Source organism: Oryctolagus cuniculus, chromosome 3 (genome assembly GCF_964237555.1).
Source record: "Oryctolagus cuniculus chromosome 3, mOryCun1.1, whole genome shotgun sequence".
In the NCBI taxonomy this organism is placed as follows: domain Eukaryota; kingdom Metazoa; phylum Chordata; class Mammalia; order Lagomorpha; family Leporidae; genus Oryctolagus; species Oryctolagus cuniculus.
In genome coordinates this window covers 55,075,160-55,102,507 of record NC_091434.1, presented here as the reverse complement: position 1 = coordinate 55,102,507, position 27,348 = coordinate 55,075,160, and positions in this window count along the sequence as shown.

Here is a 27,348-nt window from a genome sequence, read left to right as displayed (position 1 = left end):
CCATTGGGTCTCCCGTGTGGGGCAAGGGCCCACATACCTGGTCCTCTTTCTACTGCTTTCCCAGGCACATTAGCAGAAAACTGGATCAGAAGTGGAGCAGGCAGGGCTCAAACTGCAGCTCATATGGGATGCAAGCCTCCCAGCCAGTGGTTCAACACACTGCATCACAATACTGGCCCCAGGTTAAGCTTGTCTTGGAGCCATATGAGAGAGGTCCTTAACCCTGATGCCTGGAAGTCAGCTAACGTTATTTTATAATGCATTTCAGGTAAAGCTGGCATCATCTTTAATTATTTAACATTTGTGAAATAATCATCATTTCCATAACTGATATCTAAAAATCATGTCATAGAAGCAATGTCATAGAAGTGACAGATAATAAAATAAAACCACTAAAGTAGCTATATATAATAATATTTCTCACATTCTCTGCTCATAAAATAGAAAAAGGCACACTGACCGGGTTAAACATAACTTTACAATTGCTATATTTGTTGATAAACACCACTAAAAGGCCAGATGTTAACTATCTGCCATTATCTAAGACTCATCCAATGATTCAGAGCTGATAAAATTGGATTTTAAATACAACTATTCTGAGATCATCATTCTTGTAGATATGAAATCATCTTTAATGCCAACAGTAGTATTTGTAGTATGCCCAGTTTCTCTCCAATATACATATGAAATTTCAGACTCTTCAACTAGGCTCTACACTTAACAATATTCCTTTTTCATGGCAGGCATTGTGATGCAGTATGTTAAGCCACCCCTTGATATGTCTGCATCCCTTATCAGCATGCTGATTCAAGATCTCTCTCTCTCTCTCTCTCTCTCTCTCTCTCTCTCTCTGTGTGTGTGTGTGTGACATTCTGCCTTTCAAATATATATGTATATATATATACATAAATATACTATATATATAACTTTAAATATAATAATGAGACTTTCTCTAAGTGCTGGAATTGCTTGAAATATGCATTCTAATTTTCTTAATTCCGCCATTCCTCAAATGCAACTTGTTTTCTCTAGTTCCCTTAATAACTTTTTGAAAGGATTGTTAAAGTTCACTATTTGTTAAATTCACTAATTGTTAAAGACTGTTAAAGTTCACTATTCTTTTTTTAGACTTATTTATTTGAAAGACAGAGTTACAGAGAGGAGAGAGAGAGAGAGAGAGAGAGAGAGAGAGGCGTCTCCTGGTTCACTCCACAGATGGCCACAATGGCAGGAACTATGTCGATCTGAAGCCAGGAGACAGGAGCTTCTTCCTGGTCTCCCACATGGATACAGGGGCCCAAGGTCTTTTGCCACCCCCTGCTTTCCCAGGCCATAGCAGAGTGGTGGATCAGAGTGGAACAGTCAAGACTCGAACTGGTACCAATACGGGATTTCAGCATTACGGGTGGCAGTTTTACCAGCGAAGCCACAGTGCCAGACCCAAGTTCACTATTCTTAAAACACCATCTTTTTCCCCTTGAATTCATTCTAATCTAGAAAAAAATAAGTTCAAGCTTCGAAAATAATTATATAAATCCAACAAAAAATATAGCTTATCACTCAGATAATAAAATAATCTGTCAGGACAAGAGTTGATGTACAATGTAATACTTTATCCATTTTAGTATTTTTTTTTGTTCTAGTACCATTGGTTGAACTCTGTAATTAACACACAATTGTTCTTAGGTGTTTAAATTTTAACTGAAAAGTGATCCCTGTTAGGAATTTGGAAAACATTATGCTGAGTGAAATAAGCCAATCCCAAAGGGACAAATACCACTTGTTCTCCCTGATAGGTGACAACTAACTGAGCACCAAAAAGGAAACCTGTTAAAGTGAAATGAACACTATGAAAAATGGTGACTTGATCAGCCCTCACCCTGACTGTTGATGAGCAACTTGATATGTTATCCCTCTTAGTATTTTTTTGGTTGTTCTACTTAATACTTTTGGTTGAATACTGTAATCAATACACAATTCTTCTTAAGTGCTGAAACTTAACTGAAAAGTGAATGCTGTTAAATATAAGAGTGGGAATAAGAGAGGGAAGAGATGTGCAATTTGGGACATGCTCAAGCTGACTTACCTCAAACGGTAGAGTTAGAAACATACCAGGGGATTCCAATTCAATCCCATCAAGGCGGCATATACCAATGCCATCTCACTAGTCCCAGTGATCAATTTCTGTTCACAATTGATTGTAATGATAGGACTAAGAACCAAAGGGATCACAGAAACAAGAATAGTGTCTGCAAATACTAGCTGATAGAATAAAAAAGGGAGAGAACAATCCAACATGAGGAGTGTGATACACAGCAGACCCATAGAATGGCAGATGTCCTAAACAGCACTCTGGCCTCAGAATCAGCCCATAAGGCATGCGGATCTGGCTGAAAAGCCCATGAGAGTATTTCAGGCATGGAAAGCCAAGACAGTCTGGGGGAAAAAAAAAAAAAAAACTAAATGAAAGATCGTGAGTGAGTTCTCAGTGGAAAGAACAGGTCATCAAAGAAGGAGGTACCTTTCTCTGAAGGGAGGAGAGAACTTCCACTTTGACCATGGCCTTGTCTAAATATGATCAGAGTCAGTGAACTCAGGGGGCTTCCATAGCCTTGGAAGCTCATGACAAGAGCCTAGGGTGATTACTGATGCCATAAACAAGAGTGTCAATTTGTTAAGTCAACAACAGGAGTCACTGTGCACTTACTCCTCATGTAGGATCTTTGTTCTTAGTGTGCTGTACATTGAGATTTCATGCTATAACTAGTACTCAAACAGTATTTTTCACTTTATGTTTCTGTGTGGGAGCAAACTGTTGAAATCTTTACTTAATGTATGCAAAACTGATCTTCTGTATATAAAGAGAATTGAAAATGAATCTTGATGTGAATGGAAGGGAAGAGGGAGTGGGAGAGGGGAGGGTTGCGGGTGGGAGGGACGTTATGGGGGGGAAGCCATTGTAGTGCATAAGCTGTACTTTGGAAATTTGTATTCATTAAATAAAAGTTAAAATAATAAAAAAATAAAATAATCCAATTTTTATCCACTTTTAGGATAAAAATTGAATTTTAAAATGTGACTTCTCAGTGTTTCCTGGTTTGAAGCTCATAATATGTATGAAAAACAATCCCTGATCATGCTTTAAACTAGGGGATGGTAACGTCTGAACTGTGGACTGTATAAGGCTTTTGTCCCTGCCAAGGCAACTGCAGGAGACACTCAGAGTTTAATAACTCTAAGAGCTATTTTTATAGCTTGACAAATTTATATTAAATGAATCATAATAATAATGTAAATTTGAGGGATAAGCAAGAAAGATCAATTTTAGAATAGACAGGACAGGTGCATGCTCTCAGGGGCTGCTCACAGCCCATCTGACTGCATTGTGGTGACTCAGAAGACAGTCTGTGCCAAAGAAGGCTGGGAATGTACGTGTTGCAAATATGTTATAACATTGTTGTGAAACTATGGCGATGCAGTGATGATGAGACAAGATGAGATGGATGAATTTTTACAATATTGATAATCATGCTGCTGATGGTTGAAAATGACATCAACTCCCTTGTCAACACTGAAAACTCCAATAAAGCCTTTATCCATAAATTCATAATCAATGATTCCCACAAAAACCAAATCTCAGATGAAGATGCAAGAAATTATAATACATAAAACAGACCCCAAGGATTGATGGTATGAATGTGGGATATGCTCCAAATCCAAAATGTAGTATTAAAATAGCTGTGAAAGCAAAATAATTGCATTGTGGTGACACAGACACCAGATAGTTATCTAAAATCAAGTGGTGTGACATCCAATAAAAGGTGACTACAAAAAAAAGAAAGAAAATTTGATGCAGATTGTTGATCTTTCCAATTGAAATAGATAAATGATTATTCTTTTGTTAAGACTCAAAGTAAATTGTTGTGTCTAGTTTGTGGTGATGCATTAGCAGTAATGTTGAAAAGACAAGCTGGACTGTCATTACAGCTCATAACATGCTATACACAATGAATTGTTAGGGCAAAACCTTCTGGATAAAATCATCACTTTTCAGTGGAATTTGGAATCACAACAAGCCACTTTCACTAGTCCTTGGTGTGACAGAGACAATGTAGTTCAGACAAGTTATGTAGTGAACTAGCTAATTACACAGAAGTTGAGGCCTCAGGTAGAGGTGGAGTTTGTGAAAAAGGATATGGTGGTTACTGCATACTTGTGCATACCATACAAATTAAAATTGTTTCATTGTGTCAGTTTATCTCTGAGAGCCATCACAGATTTAGTGCAAGACACTGAAAAAAAAAAACACCAGAAGTTTCTGAAGGAAATTCCCAATTTTTTTTCCTCTGGGTTGCACTGAGACAATGAACAGTCAAATTCTACCCAACGACTCATTTTAATCCATGGGATAACTGCAGAGTTTGTCATGCCAAGAGGACCTGCTGTCACTGGAAGCCATGCATGGCACTACAAGAGGTGAGGACTTGTTTGAGACATTCATTTTATCAATGAAAAAACTTGATGAGAAGTCAACTGTGAGTCTAATTAGGTGCACAGCTGACTTCTCATCAGAATCTCTGCAGGCTAGGAGAGTATGGCGAGATATATTCCAAGTCTTAAGAGAAAAAAGAACTGTCAACTCAGAGTACTGCAAACTACAAACGTTTATTTATGAATGAAGGTAAAATAAAGACCTTCCAAAACAAAAATTGAAAGAATTTGTCACCCCCATTCAGCATTACAAAAGATGCTTAAGGATGTGTTATGCACAGAAACACAGAAAAATGGTCATCACTATGAATGTAGGTGAAGGCAGAAAATCACCCAGTAACAGTACAAAGGAAATCCAAAGAAAATAATAGGAATATTTATGAAAAAAATGGCAGGACAAGTCTTTACTTATCAATACTTATCTTGAATGTAAATGGCCTTAACTCTCCAGTTAAAAGACACAGGCTGGCTGAATGGACTAAAAAAAAAAAAAAAACAAAACCTATCTATTTGCTGCCTACAAGAAGCATATCTTAGAAACAAAAATACATGCAGATTGAAAGTGAAAAGATGGGAAAAGACATTAATGCTAACAGAAGCTAAAAGAATAAAAGCTGGTATAACCATCCTAATTCAGACAAAATGCACTTTAACAAAAAAACTGCTAAAAGAGACAAAGAAGAGGGCTATGAAATGTTTGAGGGATCATTCAACAGGAAGATCTGACTATTATAAATTTATAGGCACCTAATTATAGGTTCCTGGCTATTTTAAAGAAATGTTAAGGAATCTAAAGGGAAACATAGATTCCAATACAATAGTAACAGGGATCTTCCATACCCCAGTTTCAACAACGGTCAGATCAATAAGACAGAAAATCAATATGGAAACAACAGAGTTAATTGACACTATAGACCCAATGGACCTAAAGACTATCCACAGGGGCTGGTGCTGTGGTACAGTAGGTTAAAGCACCAGCCTGAAGCAATGAGATCCCATATGGGCACAGGTTCTAGTGCCAACCACTCCTCTTCTGATCCAGCTCTCTGCTATGGCCTGGGAAAGCAGTATAAGATGGCCCAGGTCCTTGAGCTCCTGCACCTGCATAGGAGACCCAGAAGAAGCTCCTGGCTCCTGACTTCAATTGCATCATCTCTGGTCATTAGGGTCATTTGGGGAGTGAACCAGTGCATGGAATACCTCTCTGTGTATGTCTCTCTACCTCTCTCTGTAACTGTGTCTTTCAAATAAATAAAAATTACATCTTTAAAAAAAAGAATATTTACAGAACGTTTCTCTTACAGCTGAGAATACACATACTTCTCACCAGTGTGTGGAGCTTTCTTTAGGGTAGAACACATACTAGACCATAAAGCAAGTCTCAGCAAATTAAAAAAAAAAAAAAAAAAGAAATCATACCGTGCAACTTTTCTACTGTATGCCAACAAATTGGAAATTCTAGTAGAAATGGGAAGATTTCTGGACACATATAATCTATCTAAATTGAGTCATGAATACAGTAAACCTAAATAGACCCATTACCAACATGGAAATTGAATTGAAGTAATAAAGATCCTCCCTACAGGAAAAGCCCAGGACTGGGGTGCTGGATCTAGTCCTGACTGCTCCTCTTCTGATCCAGCTCTCTGCAATGGCCAGGGAAAGCAGTGTAAGATGACCCAAGTCCTTGGGCACCTGCACCCATGTGGGAGACCAGGAAAAAGTGCCTGGTTCCTTGCTTTGGATTGGTGAAGCTCTGGCTGTTGCAGCCATCTGGGGAGTGAACCAGTGGAAGAAAGACCTTTCTCTCTGTCTCTCCCTCTCACTGTCTGAAGCTCTAACTTTCAAATAAAACCTTAAAAAAATAATAAAAAAAATAAAAAAAGAAAAGCCCAGGACTGGATGGGTTCATTGCTGAATTCTACCAGACATTTAAAGGTCAACTAATTCCAATTCTTCTCAAGTTATTAAAAAAATTGAAAGGGAGGGAATCCTCCCAAATTCTTTCTATGAAGCTAGCATGATAGTAATTCTTAAACCTGAAAAAGATGCAACAGAGAAAGAGAATTACAGACCAGTTTCTCTGATGAACATAGATGCAAAAATCCTCAACAAAATTCTTGCCAATAGAATTCAACAAGTCATAAAGATCATTCAACCAGACCAAGTGGGATTTATTCCATGTTTGCAGAATGGTTCAAAATTCACAAACCAATCAATTGTATACATCATATTAACAAACTGAAGATCAAAAACATTTGATTATCTCAATAGATGCAGAGAAAACATTTGATAAAATATGACACCCTTTCATAATGAAAGCTATATGCAAAAAAAAAAAAAACATTCCTCAACACAACCAAGGCAATTTATGAAAAACCCATAGACACCATCGTATTGAATGGGGAAAAGTTAGAGACATTCCCTCTAAGACCCAGAAACAGACAAGGATGACCACTCTTACCATTGCTATTCAATATAGTTCTGGAAGTTCTAGCCAGAGCCATTAGGCAAGAAAACATAATCAAAGGAATATAAATTCTAAAGAAGGAAATCAAAATATCCCTATTTGGAGTCGCATGATTCTATATAGAGGGGCACCAAAGACTACACTAAGATACTGTTGGAATTCATAAACAAGTTTGGTAAAATGGCTGATATAACATCAACACACAAAAATCCATATACACAGACAATGGCATGGCTGAGAAAGAACATCTAAGATCAATCACATTCACATAGTTACAAAAAATCAAATACCTTGGAATAAATTTAACTTATAAAATCAAAAAAACTCTACAATGAGAATTATAAAGCACTAAAGAAAGAAATAGAAGACACCAACAAATGAAAAAATTTTTCATGTTCATGGATTGGAAGAATCAATATCATCAAAATATCTATACTATGGAAAGCAATTTACAGATTCAATTCTATACTAATTAAACTACCAAGGACATTCTTCTCAGATATAGAAAAAAGGTACTGAAATTCATATCTAGACACAGGAGACCCTGAATAGCTAAAGTAATCTTATACAACAAAAAACAAAGCCTGGGATATCGTAATACCAAATTTTAAGACATACTACAGGGCAGTTATAATCAAAACAAATTGATACAAAAATAGATGGGTAGACCAATAGAATGGAATAGAAATGCATGAAATCAACCCACACATCTACAACCAACTTATCTTTGAAAAAGTAGCTAAAAATCAATCCCTGGAGCAAGGACAGTTTCTTCAAAAACTGGTGCTGGGAAACTGGTTCTCTGCATGCAGAAGTATGAAGCAAGACCTCTACTTTGCACCTTACACAAAAATCTGCTCAAAATGGATCAAAGACCTAAATCTATGACCTGATATGACACCATCAAATTACTATAAAACATTGGGGAAATCCTGCAAAGCATTGGCATAGGCAGAGACTTCTTGGAAAAGACGTCAGAGACACAGGCAATCAAATTCATAATTGACAAATGGGATACTTCAAATTGAGAAGCTTCTGTACTGCAAAAGAAACACTCAGCAAAATGAAGAGACAACAGACAGACTGGGAGAAATTATTTGTAAATTACACAACTGGTAAAGGATTAATAACCAAATTATATAAAGAGATCAAGAAACTAAACGACAATAAAACAAACAACCCAGTTAAGAAAGGGGCAAAGAACTTATACAAGCATTTTTTAAGGGAGGAAATCCAAATGACCAATAGACACATGAAAATATGCTCAGGATCACAGGCTATCAGGGAAATGCTAATCAAAACCACCTTAAGGTTTCAATATAACTACTATTATATTGGCTTTTATACAGTAATCAACAAACAACAAATTCTGACAAGAATGTTTGGAAAAACATACCTCAATCCATTGTTGGTAGGAATGTAAAATGGTACAGCCATTTACATGGCCATGAAACACATTATGGAAATACTTCAGAAAACTGAATATAGGCCTTCCATATAATCCAGCCATCCTACTCCTGGGAATTAACCCAAGGGAAATGATAACAGCATATCAAAGAATTATCTCAACCCCCAAGTTTATTTTAGCTCAATTCACAATAGCCAAAAAAATGGAATCAACCCAAATATCTGTCAACTGAATACTAAATAAATAATTAAGAAATTATGGTATATGTATGTCATGGAATTCTACACAGCTGTAAAAAAAATTTCCGTCATTTGCAACACTATAGATGAAGCTGGAAAACATCATACTTAGTAAACTAAGCCAGACCCAAAAGGACTAATGCCATATATTATCCCTGATCTGTTTTAAATAATATAGCTCCGAAAAGGTAATCTATAGGAATGAAATTGTTATTTTGATGTGTGATGACTTTGAACAGCCCTTGTCTCAACTGTAGAACAATTTTTTTTCATTCTATTTGTAGAACTCTTTACTTAGTATAAAATTAATCATATGTGTATAAAGTTCATTGAAAATAGATCTTAGTAAAAAAATAAGAATGGGAATAGGAGAGGTAGGAGGAAGAAGGGTGTGTGGGTGGGAGTGTGGGTAAGTTGTATTTATGAAATGCATGGTTAGTATACCTTAAATAAAAGGCTTCTGAGGGGGGAAAAAGGAAAAAAAAAACTTGAGCTAACATGCAAAAAGTAGCCTTCATACAGATGGAGCTGAGCCATGGCTTTCTCACCAAAAGGAATAATTGCAGTTGTCAAGAAAGAACTAAATCATCTTAGTCTTGATTCAAGTGTTAATTATATGACACTACATCATACACCAAGAAAGTATCTGTGCACAGCTTTTGTGGCTGAACAATGTGATGTCAACAGTAGTCTTATGCATACATTTTGTCAAAAGCAGTGTTTAACGGCTGTCATTCTAAGGAGTTACAGAATGATGGTGACTCTGAACATAGTGACCTTGTTTACTACTGTGTAGTGTTGTGGCTGAGCTGCAAGAGCATGCTCGTGAAATTTTGCAAACTGTGGGATGAAGTCAAGCAGCTAATGGTGGTGAAAGGAAAACCTGTCAGTGATCTCAGTGACGGCGAGAGGCTGTGTGAACTAGCCTTCATGGTGGAAATTACCAACTACCTCTCAGAGCTGAACATCAAGCTTCAGGGCCTCAAAGAGCTTCTCAGCTTCCTGCTTTCAAGCATAAAATCATTTGAAGCGAAATTATAGCTGTGAAAACTGCAACTCAAAAGGAATAACATGGTACATTTCAGCACTTTGAAAGGAAACTTGACTATGCTAGTGTAACTAGTTGATGCATTTAATGAAACAGCAATGGACATGAAAAGTGAATGAATGGAAATGACCATCTTTGCTAAACTGTTCAATCTGGGACACTGATTTGCCTGGTCACCCACAATGGGTAATCATTCAGTTATGAAGCAATCACGAGCTGTAATCTAGGTACAGCAACCTTCCACTACTTGAGTTTTATGTGTAACAGAAGCAATGATGAATCTCAGGGTTTGAGAAGAAATCATATCATCTTCTGCAAGCAGTCCTTCTCAAAACCTACCATCATAAAGAATCAACTGCTCCAGATTGACCAAAACAAACCTTTAAAAGCAGCAGCTAGTAGGAATATGCTAGATACCAGCTAACACCTGATGGCTCACCAAAGAGAAGCAATTTCAGCAATGACACCAGGGATGAGTTAATTAAATGTTCCACCAAACACAACAGGCTAATTATGAAGTTGATAATTTTGTATGACCTATGCATAATAATAATAGTAATAATATTCCTTCCTTGCTTTAAATTGTTGAATGAATTTTCTACACACAGCTGCCATAATATCACCTGCTGAACTTTATCTTGATAAAACTCTCTGCCTGACTCATTTCACACTTCCATTTTGTCATTAGTTTCACAAAATGCAATTTTTGAATTATAATTTATATGTCTAGTTTGAGAGATATATTTATAGATACCTATAGTGACCCTACATGCAGCCTTTAACACTTCATTACCATTTTGTCTCCCTCTAAGGCAATAATTAGTAGTAACTGTAACAATATATTAAACTTTCTTAAAGCCAGAGGACAATGTCAATCAATTTTTATTATATGCATTAAGAATCACAGTTGAGAGGAATTTATTTGAATGTTTAATTGTCCCTTTACCCAATTTTTCACACAGGTTTTGGGTTCCAGGACATACAACATATCTTATAAAATGTATAAGAAACATAATATTCTAAAAATGAAAGCTATCCAAGTATTCAAATGCAATTTTTGAACTTTCTATGTATACAAGTATGTGTGTATGTATATCTGTGTGTGTCTGCATATAAAAATTGTACAGAAGGTTTTGATCCTCAAGGCAAGGAACGGTATTTTAATCCTGAATGGTGGATATATAGTTTTTTCTTTATTTATTTGTATTTCGTATCTTGTCTTGGGGAATCAGTATTATCAAAATGGATCAAGAATCCATTAGCATGGAAATTTAATATTCAATGAATGTTATCATTCACAAAGTTCTATTTTCTGAAAGTTTCATCTCAATCCTATTGTTGCTATCCATGATTTTACTGGGACAAGTAAAAAATATCTAAAGAAATCCTATTTTTCTAGTTTTGTTTTTGTTGCCTGGGATTTTGAATCTTCTCTAAGAAGTCATCACCTATACCAGTGAAGTATTTCTCCTACAATTTCTTCCAACAACGACATAGTCTCAAGTCTTTAATTTAGGTCCTTGATTCACCTTGAGTTGATTTTTTGTATATGGTGAAAAATGAGGATGTAATTTCATCTTCTATAAACATCTAACCAATTCTGCCATAACTATTTTATTGAAAAGATTACTCTCTCCAATGTATGGTTTGGGCACTTTTCAAAAATCAGTTGACTGCATGTATGTGGATTTATTTATGAGCTACCTATTTTATTCTATTATCTTTCTCTTTATTCTGTGTTAGTTTTTATGGTAGTACTGTGCTTTTTAAAAAAATACTATAGCTTTGTAGTATGCTTTGAAGTCAGGTATTGTGGTTACTCCACTTGAAACATTTTGTTCAGGATCACCTTTGGTTATTCTATGTATTTTGTGATTCTATATGAATTTTAGGATAGATTTTTCTAAATATGAAAATAATGTCACTGGTATTTTGATAGAGATGACATTAATTTGTAGATTGTTTTAGATAATATAGACATTTTAATGATAATTATTTTTCCAATCCATGAACATGGAATATCTTTCCATTGTTTTGTGTGTCAGAAGTCTATGCAGAGCAAAGGGAGCAATAAATAGAATGAAGAGACATCCAGAAGAATGAGAAAAAGTATTTGCCAGCCACCTATCAGACAAAAATTAATATCCAGAATATACAAGCAACTCAAAAACTTGAACAGGAGCCAGCATTGTGGCATAGCAGGTAAAACTGCCGCCTGCAATGCTGGCATCCCATATGGCCACAGTTCAAGTCCTGGATGCTCCATTCCTCATTCAGTTTACTGATAATGTGCCTGAGAAAGCATCAGAATATTGCCCAAGTTCTTGGGACCCTGCACCCATGCAAGAGACCCAGAAGAAACTCTTGGGAGGGAGGGAGGAAGGGATTATTATTATATATTTAGAATTGTATCTGCAAACCACATGGTACCTGTTCTCTTTGTATTAATATCACATTAACGTGAAAATTGATGAGAACTGTACTGTAGTAACTACAATGCATTTACTGTGATCCTGAGAATTTAATATATTAAAAAGCTACTTTAAAAATAAAAAAATAAAATTTTAGAAAGTATAAACAAAAATAAAACATAACAAAAAATAAAAGAACAAAACTGAACGTTCATCAGTCATTTCCTAGCATCCAGGCCTTATGCTAGCATGCATTATTAATAATATTTTGAAAATAATAGAGGTAGTCAACGTGCTATCTATAGTGAGGTTTAAAGATGAAGAAATTGGTGTTACAGAAAGGTTGAAAACTTTTTACACATTATATTCTTTTAGTAGATAGTGGAAACAAGTTTTTACTTTTAGAGATTGGAAAACTTGTAACAGTATAATGTTGCATCCCACAAGGAAATGCAGAGCATGGTTGGAGATCCTCAAAACAAGGCTGAGCATTCTTAATGAGCACTGAGCATTTAACAGCATGAAAGGGGAGGCATTTTGAATGTTGTTTCCAATTGAATGAGTGCCATACAACAATTTTCATGGCTCATTTGATAAGACATCCTAGCTGATTTAATTATCTCCTCTTTGATCATTGATTTTTTTTTTTTTTTTTCAGTGATGTTTTCACCAGCATAGATTATACTGGATCTTGGGTGAATGAGTCTTTTCATTAATAGAATGTATTAAAAACACAGGTACTGTTGACCCAAAAGTAGTGCACTTATTAGAATGTTACCTTTTATCCTAGCTTATTTTCATTACAAAATATATAGAAACAGTATCCTCAGACGCTTTTGCAGGCATTTCATTTATTAAATCAATAAGTGTTTCTTCTTTTAAATGTAACGTTTTATCTAATTTACCATATTATAAGTACAGAACATTCACTTATATTCTGTTTAAATAATAGATAAATATTAATATATGATTATAAAATGGTGTTTTGAGAACATTAAAAGAAAAAACTGAGAAGCTGCACACACTTTGCTAGAAAATAAAATTTAAGTTAAGAGTCTTTTTTGAGGCAAAATCTGCATGAATTGCAAATGGATTACTACACTCTTCCCAGGTTCCCCCTATCTCTTTCTGGATCAAAAATTCAGCTGACAAAAGTGAAGTATCTGGTAAATATAAAGAAAAAAAATTCACAAAAATGTGGACAGATCATAGAGATCTACAAACATTTCATTTGATATTACTCCTGACCTTTTTTCGTAATTTACTTATAAAGGTTTGTTAAAAAAGGATAAGTTGGGGCTGGCGCTGTGGTATAGTGGGCTAGAACCTCTGACTGCGGTGCCACATCCCATATGGGCTCTGGTTCGAGTCCCGGCTGCTCCATTTCCAATCCAGCTCTCAGCTATGGCCTGGAAAAGCAGCGGAGGATGGTTCAAGTCCTTGGGCCCTGAACCCTCATGGTAAAACCTGGAAGAAGTTCCTGGCTCCCGGATTTGGATTGGCTTTGCTCTGGCTGTTGCGGCTATTTGGGGAATGAACCAGTGGATGGAAGACCTCTCCTCTCTCACTCTCTCTGCCTTTCTGTAACTCTGCTTTTCAAATAAATAAATAAATCTTTAAAAAAAGGGTAAGTTTGGGCCAGAGCTGTGGCTTAGCAGGTAAAGCTGCTGCCTGTAGTGCCAGCACCCCATATGGGCACTGATTGTAGTTTCAGAAGCTCCACTTCTAATTCAGATCTCTGCTATGGCCTGGAGAAATCAGTAGAGGATGGCCCAAGTCCTTGGGCTCCTGCACCCACGTGGGACACCTAGAAGAAGCTCCTGGCTCCTAGCTTCAAATTGGCCCAGCTCCCGCCATTGCGGCCATTTGAGGGGTGAACCAGCTGATGAAAGACCTATCTCTCTCTGCCTCTGCCTCCCTGCAACTCTACCTTTCAAATAAATAAATACATCTTTAATAAAAGGGTAAGTTATGATTAGTATTTTGCTTGCCTATTATAAAATCCAGGTGGAAAACCAGACTGAAAAAGGAAACATACATGTTGGTATTTATATGATTAATTAGAACATGTATCTATTTATTTGATTTATAACTAGGGAAAATATATTTATAAATTCAGAGGCAGGACATTTTAGTGTTTGATAATTTTGATTTCTCTGAAGAATGGCATAATTGAATGACTGTTCTTTTATTGAAGCAATATAATGCTTTGGCAGAAATTAAGGGTGATAATAAAAATTCTATTGAAACTAACACAATTAAAGAATACAGTCTTTTAGTGAAAGTAATTTCTTCAGTGATATCTGAAAATATTTGACTGAAAATATTTAGTGCAGGCCGGCACGCGGCTCAATAGGCTAATCCTCCGCCTAGCGATGCCGGCACCCCGCGTTCTAGTCCTGGTCGGGGCTCCAGATTCTGTCCCGGTTGCCCCTCTTCCAGTCCAGCTCTCTGCTATGGCCCGGGAGTGCAGTGGAGGATGGCCCAAGTGCTTGGGCCCTGCACCCCATGGGAGACCAGGAGAAGCACCTGACTCCTGCCTTTGTATCAGCATGGTGCGCCGGCTGCAGCACGCTGGCCGCGGCGGCCATTGGAGGGTGAACCAAGAGCAAAAGGAAGACCTTTCTCTCTCTCTGTCTCTCTCTCTCACTGTCCACTCTGCCTGTAAAAAAAATATTTAGTGCAATTTATCTATTTACTCCAAGTGATCAATTTCAGTTCACAACTGATCACACTGATACATCTAAGAGTCAAAGGGATCACGCAAACAAGACTAGTGTCTGCTAATAATAACTGATAGAATCAAAAAGGGAGAGAACGATCCAACATGAGAAGCAGGATACACAGCAGACTCATAGAATGGCAGATGTCCTAAACAGCACTCTGGCCTTAGAATCAGCCCTTAAGGCATGCAGATCTGGCTGAAAAGCCCATGAGAGTATTTCAGGCATGGAAAGCCAAGACACTCTGGGGGAAAAAAAAATGACCTAAATGAAAGATCTCTGAGAGTGAAATCCCAGTGGAAAGAAAAGGTCATCAAAGAAGGAGGTACCTTTCTCTGAAGGGAGGAGAGAACTTCCACTTTGACTATGACCTTGTCTAAATATGATCAGAGTCGGTGAACTCAAAAGGGTTCCATAGCCTTGCAACTCATGACAAGAGCCTAGGGTGATTACTGATGCCATAAACAAGAGTGTCAATTTGTTAAGTCAACAATAGGAGTCACTATGCACTTACTCCTCATGTAGGATCTCTGTCCTTAATATGCTGGACATTGTGATTTAATGCTATGACTAGTACTCAAACAGTATTTTTCACTTTGTGTTGCTATGTGGGTGCAAACTGTTGAAATCTTTACTTAATGTATGCTAAACTGATCTTCTGCAAATAAAGAGAATTGAAAATGAATCTTGATGTGAATGGAATGGGAGAGGGAGTGGGAGATGGGAGGGTTGCGGGTGGGAGGGAAATTATGGGGGTTGGAAAGGCATTGTAATCCATAAGCTGTACTTTGGAAATTTATATTCATTAAATAAAAGTTTAAAAAAAAGGTTGGGCATGAATCTTTTCACAGCTTGCTGGCCTCCATGAGCAAAGTGGGTGTGTTTCCTGTGTACTTTCATCAGTACTGCAAATATAAAGAGAATGTTCCAAAGTTGTTGTTTGGCCTGTCAAAATCTGAACCTGATATTCTTGGAGTTGAGCTCATCCATACGCTCCAACTACTTCTTTCTTCCTTAATATTTTAAGTCAATGATTGAGAACAGATACATTCTGAAACATTCAATCTTGAATTTCTGAAAACTCTGTTTAATTCCTCATTTTCCTTCCCTTTCATCTAAAACAACATTTACAGTTAATACCAAATCCTGATGTTTTCACCTATTCAATACTACCAACTCATTTCTGTGTAAATGTAGATTTCCCTCTTTGGATTGCCACAGCATCCTCCTAAATAGGTTTTTTGTTTGTTTGTTTGTTTGTTTGTTTTTAACTTCAATCTTGCATGCTTATATACTTCTTCTCTGAGTCCCCAAGGTGAATTTTCTGAATGAATTGTCTCATCAACTCTCCTAAATCCTATTCAGGACTCAGTCTTTGTTATCTTCCTTCACCTAACACTGAACCTGTAATAAGGAAACAGTTTACAAAATGGCATTGGAAGAGTAATTTTTATCACAATAATTCCTGGGGCTGGCATCCTGGTGTGTTGGCTAAAGCCACTACCTGCACCACCAGCATCCCTTCTTGGTGCTGGTTCAAGTCCTGGGTGCTCCACTTCCTATCCAGCTCCCTGCTAGTGGCCTGAAAAAGCAGTGGAAGATGGCCCGAGTGTTTGGGCTCCTGCACCCATGTGGGAATCCTGGATGAACCTCTTAGCCTCGCTCAACCTTGGCCGCTGTGACCATTTGGGGAGTGAATCAGTGGATGCAAGATCACTCTCTCTCTCTCTCAATTTTTCTCTCTCCTCTCTCTCTCTCTCTCCCCCATCCTATATAATATAATATTATATATTATGTATTATAAATTATATATTACACTACATTATTACCACATACTCCTACTTATATGGTCAATTTAACAATTAATCTTATCTATATGATCACTGCATTACTTAACCCTATCCCTATGCACACTTTAACACTTAAAATTCTATTTTTACCACCCAGCCTAAGTGGGTTTGGAATCCCACGGTAAGATTTTAAACTGTACCCTCAGAAGGAAGTCCATAGGAATGTATAAGGAACTCTACACTTTGTAGTTGCAAACTTCATACATATTCCAATTATAACTTTAGGAACATGGTAATTCTTCCCACCATGCCCACCATCCCAACCACAGTCCCACCTCCTTCATCCCCCCCCTTTACTCTCAATCGTGTTTTTACCTAAGATCTATTTTCAGTTAACTTTATATATATATATATATATATATATATATGATTATCTCTAAGTTGAATAAAGAACTCAGGAGGCTTCCATAGCCTTGGCAGCTCATGACAAGAGCCTAGGGTGATTACTGATGCCATAAACAAGAGTGTCAATTTGTTAAGTCAACAACAGGAGTCACTGTGCACTTACTCCTCATTAGGATCTCTGTCCTTAGTGTGCTGTACATTGAGATTTAATGCTATAACTAGTACTCAAACAGTATTTTTCACTTTATGTTTCTGTGTGGGAGCAAACTGTTGAAATCTTTACTTAATGTATGCTAAACTGATCTTCTGTATATAAAGAGAATCGAAAATGAATCTTGATATGAATGGAAGGGGAGAGGGAGTGGGAAAGTGGAGGGTTGCGGGTGGGAGGGATGTTATGGGGGGGAAGCCATTGTAATCCATAAGCTGTACTTTGGAAATTTATATTCATTAAATAAAAAGATGGGGGAAAAAAAGAGTTCAACAGATAGTATGAGAAAGAAAAAAAATTTTAAAAGAAAAAAAAGATGAAAAATGATGTGTCATGGTGAAGATCTTTTCTGGTCATGTCTATTAGGAGTTCTATGTGCTTGCTGTATTTGTATGTCTCTTTCTCCAAATTAGGGACGTTTTCTCTTATTATTATACTAAAAAGGCTTTCTAATCCAATCTCTGGCTCCATGCCTTCAGGAACTCCTAAGAACCGTACATTGGGTCATTTGATTGTATTTTATAGATGGCCACCAGTGTTTCTTAGTTTTCTGATTTCTTGTTGTTTTTGGTTTGGCTGTAAAATTTCCAGAGATTTTTCTTCTAGTTTAGATATTCTTTCTTCTGCCTCACCTGCTCTGTTGTTAAGACTTTCCACTGCAGTTTTTATTTGATCTATTGAATTCTCCATTTCAAGTATTTCATTATGATTTCTCTTTAATATCTCAATTTCATGTGAAAAAATTTTATTCAAATCATATATAGTTTTCTTTAGTTCTTAAATGTGCTTCTGAGTAATCCAATGATTAGTTTTTGAATTCTGTTTCTGGTATTTCTTCAATCTCTTCATCTTTACAAACTAATATTGAAATGTTGCAGTGTTCCTTTGGAGGGCATATATTGTCTTCCTTATTTTTTATTTTTGAATTTTTGACTTTGTTTTTCAGCATTTGCAGAATTCTTTTCTCTCTGGTTAGATCTGTGGTTCAAAGGCATGCAAAGTGCCTGCCTGCTGCAGCCTTGCTTACATTTCAATTTTCCTGGGTGGGTTGCAGGGTCCCTCTGGTGTTTTTTTCCCTTCCCCTCCCATTGCTTGGCAACTCCTGTGGTACAAGTGGCACATAGCTGGTGCGGCTGCCCCCTTCTGTGTCCAACAATGGTGTCAGCTCTCCCCCTGCTGGCTGCAGGTTTCTGCTATAGCAGTTTTCAGGAAAGGGGGAGAGATATTCCATCTTTTTTTTCTGTTTTTTTTTTTTTTTTTTCCCTCCACCTGTGGGGAATCTGCATAGAACTCCAATAACAGTCCCTCCCATTGTATCAGCAGTGCTGTGGACCTGTGGAGTCCCCTATCACCTGGTTGCTAAGTTGGGGGTCCCCCTCCTTAAATCCAAATGGGCTGTTCTTCTGTTTTGTTTTTGCTCTCTTAACATGGGTCTGGATCACCTCCACTACTCTGAGGGGAGTCTCCGCTAGTGACTCTCCCACAGTTTTATCCTGAGAATGTATTCTCTCTCCTTTTTTAATATTAATTTCACCCTCTGTAAATCAGAAGGTACTGTCACTATTCCACCACTTTGGAACCCCAGAATTCATATTATATATATATATATATATATATATATATATAACTGAATTAATTGAAAATTTTTCTGGATTTATGTTACAGTCTATACTTTTCATTTCAGACTTGATGGAGTATTGGCCTGAAAACAAGCTGGGTTAAAAAAAAAATCTAAGCCAAAGTTCAAGGTTTATTATGAACTTCCCCATAACCCCACCCTATTTCACCCTATTTTGTAATGAAGATATTAATGAGAAGCAAAGCTTCCCTGTCAATAAGAAAATCCTTAATGAGTTGACCTTTAGCTTCTGGAGGGCCAGAAATGAAATCCAACAGGTTTACATTTAATTAGCTGAGATGTCATTTTAAAAAAATAGCAAAACAAAGTCATAATTCTGGTAGACATTTGTTCAATTGGGATTTGGAAGGAGCTGATAGGCAGCAATGCTGTCAAGCTTTAATGACTTCTTGAGCCTGAGTGACAACACAACATTTCATTATAAGTAGGTCAAGGTTAGTTTGTCACTCAGTGACAGCACAAATATACACCACAATTCTCTGTACATATATCAGAATGAAATCACAAAAACTAAGGATAAAAGATTAAGGCTATAGATTTATTTCTGTTTTCTGTCAACAATTTATAAGACTATTAGAAGTACAGTAGTTATAAAATGAAAAAAATCACCAATAATTATAGTATATTCATAATTTGTATTTCTTCCATATATGTTATTGAAATAAATTATTACATTGACAAATCAAGATTAATACTATTTTCTAAACTGTTAGAGATATTTTCAGTAAATATACAGCTATTGACTATATTTTTATTTCATTATTTTTTAAAAAAATTTTATTAAGTAAATATAATTTCCAAAGTACAGCTTATAGATTACAATGGCTTCCCCCCCATAACTTCCCTCCCACCTGCACCCCTCCCATCTCCCACACCCTCTCCCATTTCATTCATATCAAGATTCATTTTCAATTGTCTTTATATACAGAAGCTCGATTTAGTATATATTAAGTAAAGATTTCATCAGTTGGCACCCACACAGAACATAAAGTGTAAAATACTGTTTCAGTACTAGTTATAGCATTAATTACAGAGTTCAACCATTAGTACTAGAACAAAAAAATACTAAAAGGGATAAATTTAACCAAGATGTTAAAGATCTCTATGATGAAAATTACAAAACCTTAAAGAAAGTAATAGAAGAGAATACCAAAATATGCAAAAAACTTCCATACTCATGGATTGGAAGAATCAATATCATCAAAATATTCATTCTCCCAAAAGCAATTTATAGATTCAATGCAATACCAATCAAAATACTGAAGACATTCTCAGATCTGGAAAAAATGATGCTGAAATTCATATGGAGGCACAAGAGACCTCAAATAGCTAAAGCAATTTTGTACAACAAAAACAAAGCTGGAGGCATCACAATACCAGATTTCAGGACATACTACAGGGCAGTTGTAATCAAAACAGCAGGTACTGGTACAGAAACAGATGGATAGACCAATGGAACAGAATTGAAACACCAGAAATCAATCCAAACATCTACAGCCAACTTATATTTGATCAAGGATCCAAAACTAATCAAACCAATTCCTGGAGTAAGGACAGTCTATTCAATAAATGGTGCCAGGAAAACTGGATTTCCATGTGCAGAAGCATGAAGCAAGACCCCTACCTTTCTCCTTACAGAAAAATCTACTCAACATGGATTAAAGACTTAAATCTATGACCCGACACCATCAAATAATTAGAGAACATTGGAGAACCCTGCAAGATATAGGTACCGGCAAAGACTTCTTGGAAAAGACCCCGGAGGCACAGGCAGTTCAAGCCAAAAATAACATTTGGGATTGCATCAAATTGAGAAGTTTCTGTACTGCAAAAGAAACAATCAGGAAAGTGAAGAAGAAACCAACAGAATGGGGAAATATATTCGTAAACTATGCAACAGATAAAGGATTGATAACCAGAATCTACAAAGAAATCAAGAAACTCCACAACATCAAAACAAACAACCCGCTTAAGAGACACACCAAGGACCTCAATAGACATTTTTCAAAAGAGGAAATCCAAATGGCCAACAGACACATCAAAAAATGTTCAAGGTCATTAGCAATCAGGGAAATGCAAAACAATACCACAATGAGGTTTCACCTCACCTCAGTTAGAATGTCTCACATTCAGAAATCTACCAACAATAGATGCTGGCGAGGATGTGGGGAAAAAGGGACACTAACCCATTGTTGGTGGGAATGCAAACTGGTTAAGCCACTATGGAAGTCAGTCTGGAGATTCCTCAGAAACCTGAATATAACCCTACCATTCAACCCAGCCATCCCACTCCTTGGAATTTACCCAAAGGAAATGAAATTGGCAAACACAAAAGCTGTCTGCACATTAATGTTTATTGCAGCTCAATTCACAATAGCTAAGACCTGGAGCAACCCAAATGCTCATCAACAGTAGATTGGATAAATTATGGGGCATGTACTCTATAGAATACTATACAGCAGTCAAAAACAATGAAATCCGATCATTTGCAACAAAATGGAGGAATCTGGAAAACATTATGCTAAGTGAATTAAGCCAGTCCCAAAGGGAAAAAATATCATATGTTCTCCATTATTGGTGACAACTAACCAACCACAAAAAAGGAAACCTATTGAAGTGAAATGGACACTATGAGAAATGGTGACTTGATCAGCCCTTGTCCTGACTGTTGATGTATAATGTAATACTTTATCCATTTTAGTATTTTTTTGTTCTACTTAATACTATTGGTTGAACTCTGTATAACACACAATTATTCTTAGGTGTAGAAATTTAACTGAAAAGTGATACCTGTTAAATATAAGAGTGGGAAGAAGAGAGGGAGGAGATGTACAATTTGGGACATGCTCAATTGGACTTGCCCCAAATGGTGGAGTTAGAAATGTGCCAGGGGATTCCAATACAATCCCATCAAGGTGGCAGGTACCAATGCCATCTCACTAGTCCAAGTGATCAATTTCAATTCACAATTGAACACACTGATAGGTCTAAGATTCAAAGGGATCACACAAACAAGACTAGTGTCTGCTAATACTAACTGATAGAATAAAAAAGGGAGAGAACAACCCAACATAGGAATTGGGATATACAGCAGACTCATAGAATGGCAGATGTCCTAAACAGCACTCTGGCCTCAGAATCAGCCCTTAAGGCATTCAGATCTGGCTGAAGAGCCCATGAGAGTATTTTGTGCATGGAAAGCCAAGACACTCTGGCAAAAATAAATAAATAAATAAATAAAATAAAAGAGGTCCTGAATGAAAGATCTCTGTGAGTGAGATCCCAGTAGAAAGAATGGGCCATCAAAGGAGGAACCTTTCTCTGAAGGGAGGAGAGAACTTCCACTTTGACTATGACCTTGCCTAAATAAGATAAAAGTCAACAAACTGAAGAGGCTTTCATAGCCTTTCCGACTCATGACTAGAGCCTAGGGAGATTACTGATGCCATAAACAAGAGTGTCAATTTGTTAAGTCAACAACAGAAGTACTTACTCCTCATGTGGGATCTCTGCCCTTAATGTGTTGTCCAATGTGAATTAATGCTATAATTAGTACTGAAACAGTATTTTACACTTTATGTTCTGTGTGGGTGCCAACTGATGAAAGCTTTACTTAGTATATACTAAATCAATCTTCTGTATATAAAGACAATTGAAAATGAATCTTGATGTGAATGGAATGGGAGAGGGAGTGGCAGATGGGAGCGGTGCGAGTGGGAGGGAAGTTATGGGGGAGAAAACCATTGTAATCCATAAAATGTACTTTGGAAATTTATATTTACTAAATAAAGGTAAAAAAATAAAATGGGATGAGAAAAGCCAATATGTGTGTGTATATATATATATATATATAATATTTTTTCAGAGCAATCATAAATTCTCATTAGCCAGTAACAGACTTATGTCATGCCCTAACTGTAGGATCTGAGTAGCTGTGGATCTACCACCATAAACATAGCTATATCCATGTTATTTTCTGACTGTTGGTTTATTTATTTTTTTCTATTGCATATCAAGGAACTTATTGACTTAATGATCATGGATGAATATCACCTGACATTTTATTGCAAAGTGTTCTAAAGAGTTCAGATTTTATCCAATATCAATAGAGTAATTTCTAATTTTTTGTGATGATCAATGAATGAGAAAAGGGACTGGTGGCTCAGTTTGGGGCACATATACCCATGAAGAGGAAATGGAATTTACTTTTGAGATGCAGAAAGAACATGCTTGTATATAGAGGGCAGGGGATGATAACTTCCCTTTTTAGTGACAACCTAGTACACACTATTTTAAATAATCTGTATATATTTATTAATTATCTGCAAAATTGATTAGTTTAATCTCCTGAACACATTGTGTGGGTAATTATTATTTGTTCTAAGAAAAGGTGAGTTATGAGACAAAAGTACGCTCACACTTAGAACTGTGCAGATTCTTTGTACAGTTCATGCAGAAGCATGGATGAGGGCCAACATCTAGACATTGATTCACTTGGAATAGAGAAGTTGAGGGTATGATTATACGAAGAGAAGTGATCATAGCTCCCCCCATTTCCATTAACAAGAGGAGATCTACCATGCCCAACTTGAGAGTCTCCCGATTACTCACTCTGTGCTGGAATATGGACAAGAGCTCTTCGCCACACCCAGCACAAAACTCTGGATATTCACTGAATGAGCAGACACTCCACTAAGCCACAGAGGTACAGTTCAAAGATAAAAGTCATCAGAGGTAAAAACCAATACATATCTCCACAAATGCCTAAAACAAACACATGAATACTTAAATTCAATAATCAAGTGTAGGAAGACAACATGACCTGCCCCAAGGAACAAAACACTTTGATATTAGAATGTGAAGACGAAGAAATTGATGAAATGCCTGAAATAGAATTCAAAAGATTAATGACAGCATTACTCAGTAGCAGTGAGAAGTATGTTCATGAATTAAAGAAATCCATACATTCCATGAAGGAAAAACTCCCCTTGAAGTCCCTTTAAAGAGAAATCAGAAAGAAATATTATAAATGAAGGATTCACATGCGGATCCGGCTGAAAAGCCCATGAGAGTATTTCAGGCATAGAAAGCCAAGACACTCTGGGGAAAAAAAAAAAAAAAACCACCTAAATGAAAGATCTCTGCGAGTGAGATCCCAGTGGAAAGAAAAGGTCATCAAAGAAGGAGGTACCTTTCTCTGAAGGGAGGAAAGAACTTCCACTTTGACCATGGCCTTGTCTAAATATGATCAGGGTTGGTGAACTCAGGGGGCTTCCATAGCCTAGGCAGCTCATGACAAGAGCCTAGGGTGATTACTGATGCCATAAACAAGAGTGTCAATTTGTTAAGTCAACAACAGGAGTCACTGTGCACTTACTCCTCATGTAGGATCTTTGTCCTTAGTGTGCTGTACATTGAGATTTAATGCTATAGCTAGTACTCAAACAGTATTTTTCACTTTATGTTTCTGTGTGGGAGCAAACTGTTGAAATCTTTACTTAATGTATGCTAAACTGATCTTCTGTATATAGAGAAACAAAAACGAATCTTGATGTGAATGGAAGGGGAGAGGGAGTGGGAAAGGGAGGGTGCAGGTGGGAGGGACGTTATGGTGGGGGGAAGCCATTGTAATCCATAAGCTGTACTTTGGAAATTTATATTCATTAAATAAAAGTTTGAAAGCAAAAAAAAAAAAAAAAGAAATGAAGGATTCAATAGGTCAAATAAAATATGGTAGAAAGCCTTAAGAACAGATTTGCTGAGGCAGAAGAAAGATATCCAAGTAAAAACACAAATCTTTGGAAAATTTTAATTCAGAACAGAAAATAAAAGAAGAAATCAGAAAACTTCAAATCAGTGTTGGAGATATATGAGATACTATCAAATGACCCAATGTTGAGCCTTAGGAGTTCCTGAAGGCATGGAAAGAGAATTAATTAGAAGGCATATTCAGTGAAATAATAACAGAAAATTTGGAGAAAGAAAGAGACTTCCAAGTACAGGAAGCAATAGCACTAATACACATGACCAGAAATGATCAAGTTGACACACTGCAGTCAAATTTTAATGGTAAAACATGAAGTAAAAATTCTAAAATGTGCATGGGAAAATGTCATATCACCTATAGAAGATCTCCTATTAGACTCACATCAGAATTCTGATCAGAAACTCTACAAAATAGAAGAGAATGGTAAGACATAGTCATAATGTTAGAGAAAAAAAAAAAAAAACTGTCAACCCAGAATACAGTACCCTGCAAAGCTCCCATTTATGAATGAAGGTGAAATAAAAACTTTCAGAACAAATAGAAAGGATTTGTCATCACTCATCCAGCCTCACAAAAGATACTTTAAAATGTGCTGCTACGCACAGTACAAAGGAAACACAAGCATCACCATAAAAGAAAGTGAAGGCAGAAAATCTCCCAGTAAAAGTGCAAAGGAAATCCAAATCAAACAATAGGTATATTTATAGAAAAATGACAGGGCCAAGTTGTTACTGATCAATAGTAATCTTGAATGTAAATAGCCTAATTTTCCAGTTAAAAGATACAGACTGGCTAAATGTGTTGAAAAATAAGACCCATCTATTTGCTGTCTAAAAGAAACATTTCACCAACAAACATGCCTGTAGACTGAAAAAAAAAGGATGGAAAAAGATATTCTATGCTTACTGAAACCAAAATAGAGAAAGTGTAGCCATCTTAATATCAGGTAAAACAGTCTTTAAAGCAAAAACTCTTAAAAAAACAAAAGGACACTATGTAATGATTAAGAGATCAACTTAATGGGAAGATGCAGTCATAATAAATGTATATGCAGACAATTACAGGGCTCATGGCTACATAAAATAAATGTTAATGTGACTAAGAGAATAACAGACTCCAATACAGTAGTAATGGGGTACAACACCCACTTTCATCAACCAGACAGAATATCAACAATTAAATAACTGAATTATACAACTCTAAGGAACAAATGGACCTAACTAATTTCTATAGAACTTTTCATCCCATAGTTGCAGAATATGTTTTTCTCACCATTGTTGGACCTCACTCTAGGGTAAACCACATGCTAGACGATAAAGCAAGTCACACACACACACACACACACACACAAATCATACCAAGCATCTTTTCTGACCACAATGGAATACAGCTGGAATTCAAAAAATCAAATATTTCTAGAACATATTCATACATATGAAGACTAAACAACATGGTCCTAAATGAACTGTGGTTCATAGAAGACATCAAGAAAAAATCCAAAATTTCTGGAAATGGGTGATGACAACAATGAAATCTATCAACATTTATGAGATTCAGCAAAAGCAGTGTTAAGAGTGCCTTAGTGCCTACATCAAGAAATTGGAAAGGCACCAAATAAATGAATTATCAATACATCTCCAGGACCTAGAAAATCAACAAACCAAACCCAATATTAATAAGAGGAAAGAAATAAGTAAAATTACAGAAGAAATAAATAAAATTGAGACAAAAAATCAGAAAAGATCAAATGAAGAGCTGATATTTTTTGAAAAAATAAAGAAAATTGAGACACCATTGGCCCAACTAAAGAAAAAAAAGAGAAATAAGACCCAAATTAATAAAATCATGGATTAAAAGTAAATGTAACAACAGAAACCACAGAAAGAAAAAGAATCAACAGGGACATCATTGTGACATAGCAGGTGGAGCTGCTGCCTGCAGTGCCAGCATCCCATGTGGGATGCCCCAGCTGCTCCACTTCCATTCCAGCTCTCTGCTATGGCCCGGGAAAGCAGTGGAAGATGGCCCAATTCTTTGGACCCCTGAACCCACATGAGAGACCCAAAGAAAGTTCTTGGTTCCTGGCTTCAGATTAGCACAGCTCCAGCATTGCTGCCAATTGAGAAGTGGACCAGTGGAAGGAAGATCTCTCTCTCTCTCTCTCTCTCTCTCTCTCTCTCTCTCTCTCTTTTTCTGCCTCTCCTTCTCTCTCTAATTATTACTTTCAAATAAATAAATAAATCTTTAAAAAATCAAAATGAAAAGAATCACTAGGAATTACTACAAAGAGCTGCATGCCAAAAAATTGAAAAACGTAGAAGAAATGGATAGATTTCAGGACACACTGAATCTACAAAATTAAGTCATGATGACGTAGAAAACTTAAATAGACAAATAACCAATATGGAGATTGAATCAGAAATACAGATCTACCAAACAAAGAAAAACATTATACCAGATATTTAAAGAAGAATTAAATCCATTATTTTAAAGCAATTGAAAGTGTTGAAATCCTCCTAAAATCCTTCTTTGAAGCCAGTATCACCTTAGTTCCTAAAGCATAAAAAAGATGCAATAGAGAAAGAAAAATATAGATCAACATCCCTGAAAAATATAGATGCAAAAATTCTCAACATCAGAAAACATTTACCTGGACTAAGTGGGATTTATCTCTGGTATGCAGGCATGATTCAACATTCACAAATCAATAAATGTAATAAATCACATTCACAAATGAAAGAACAAA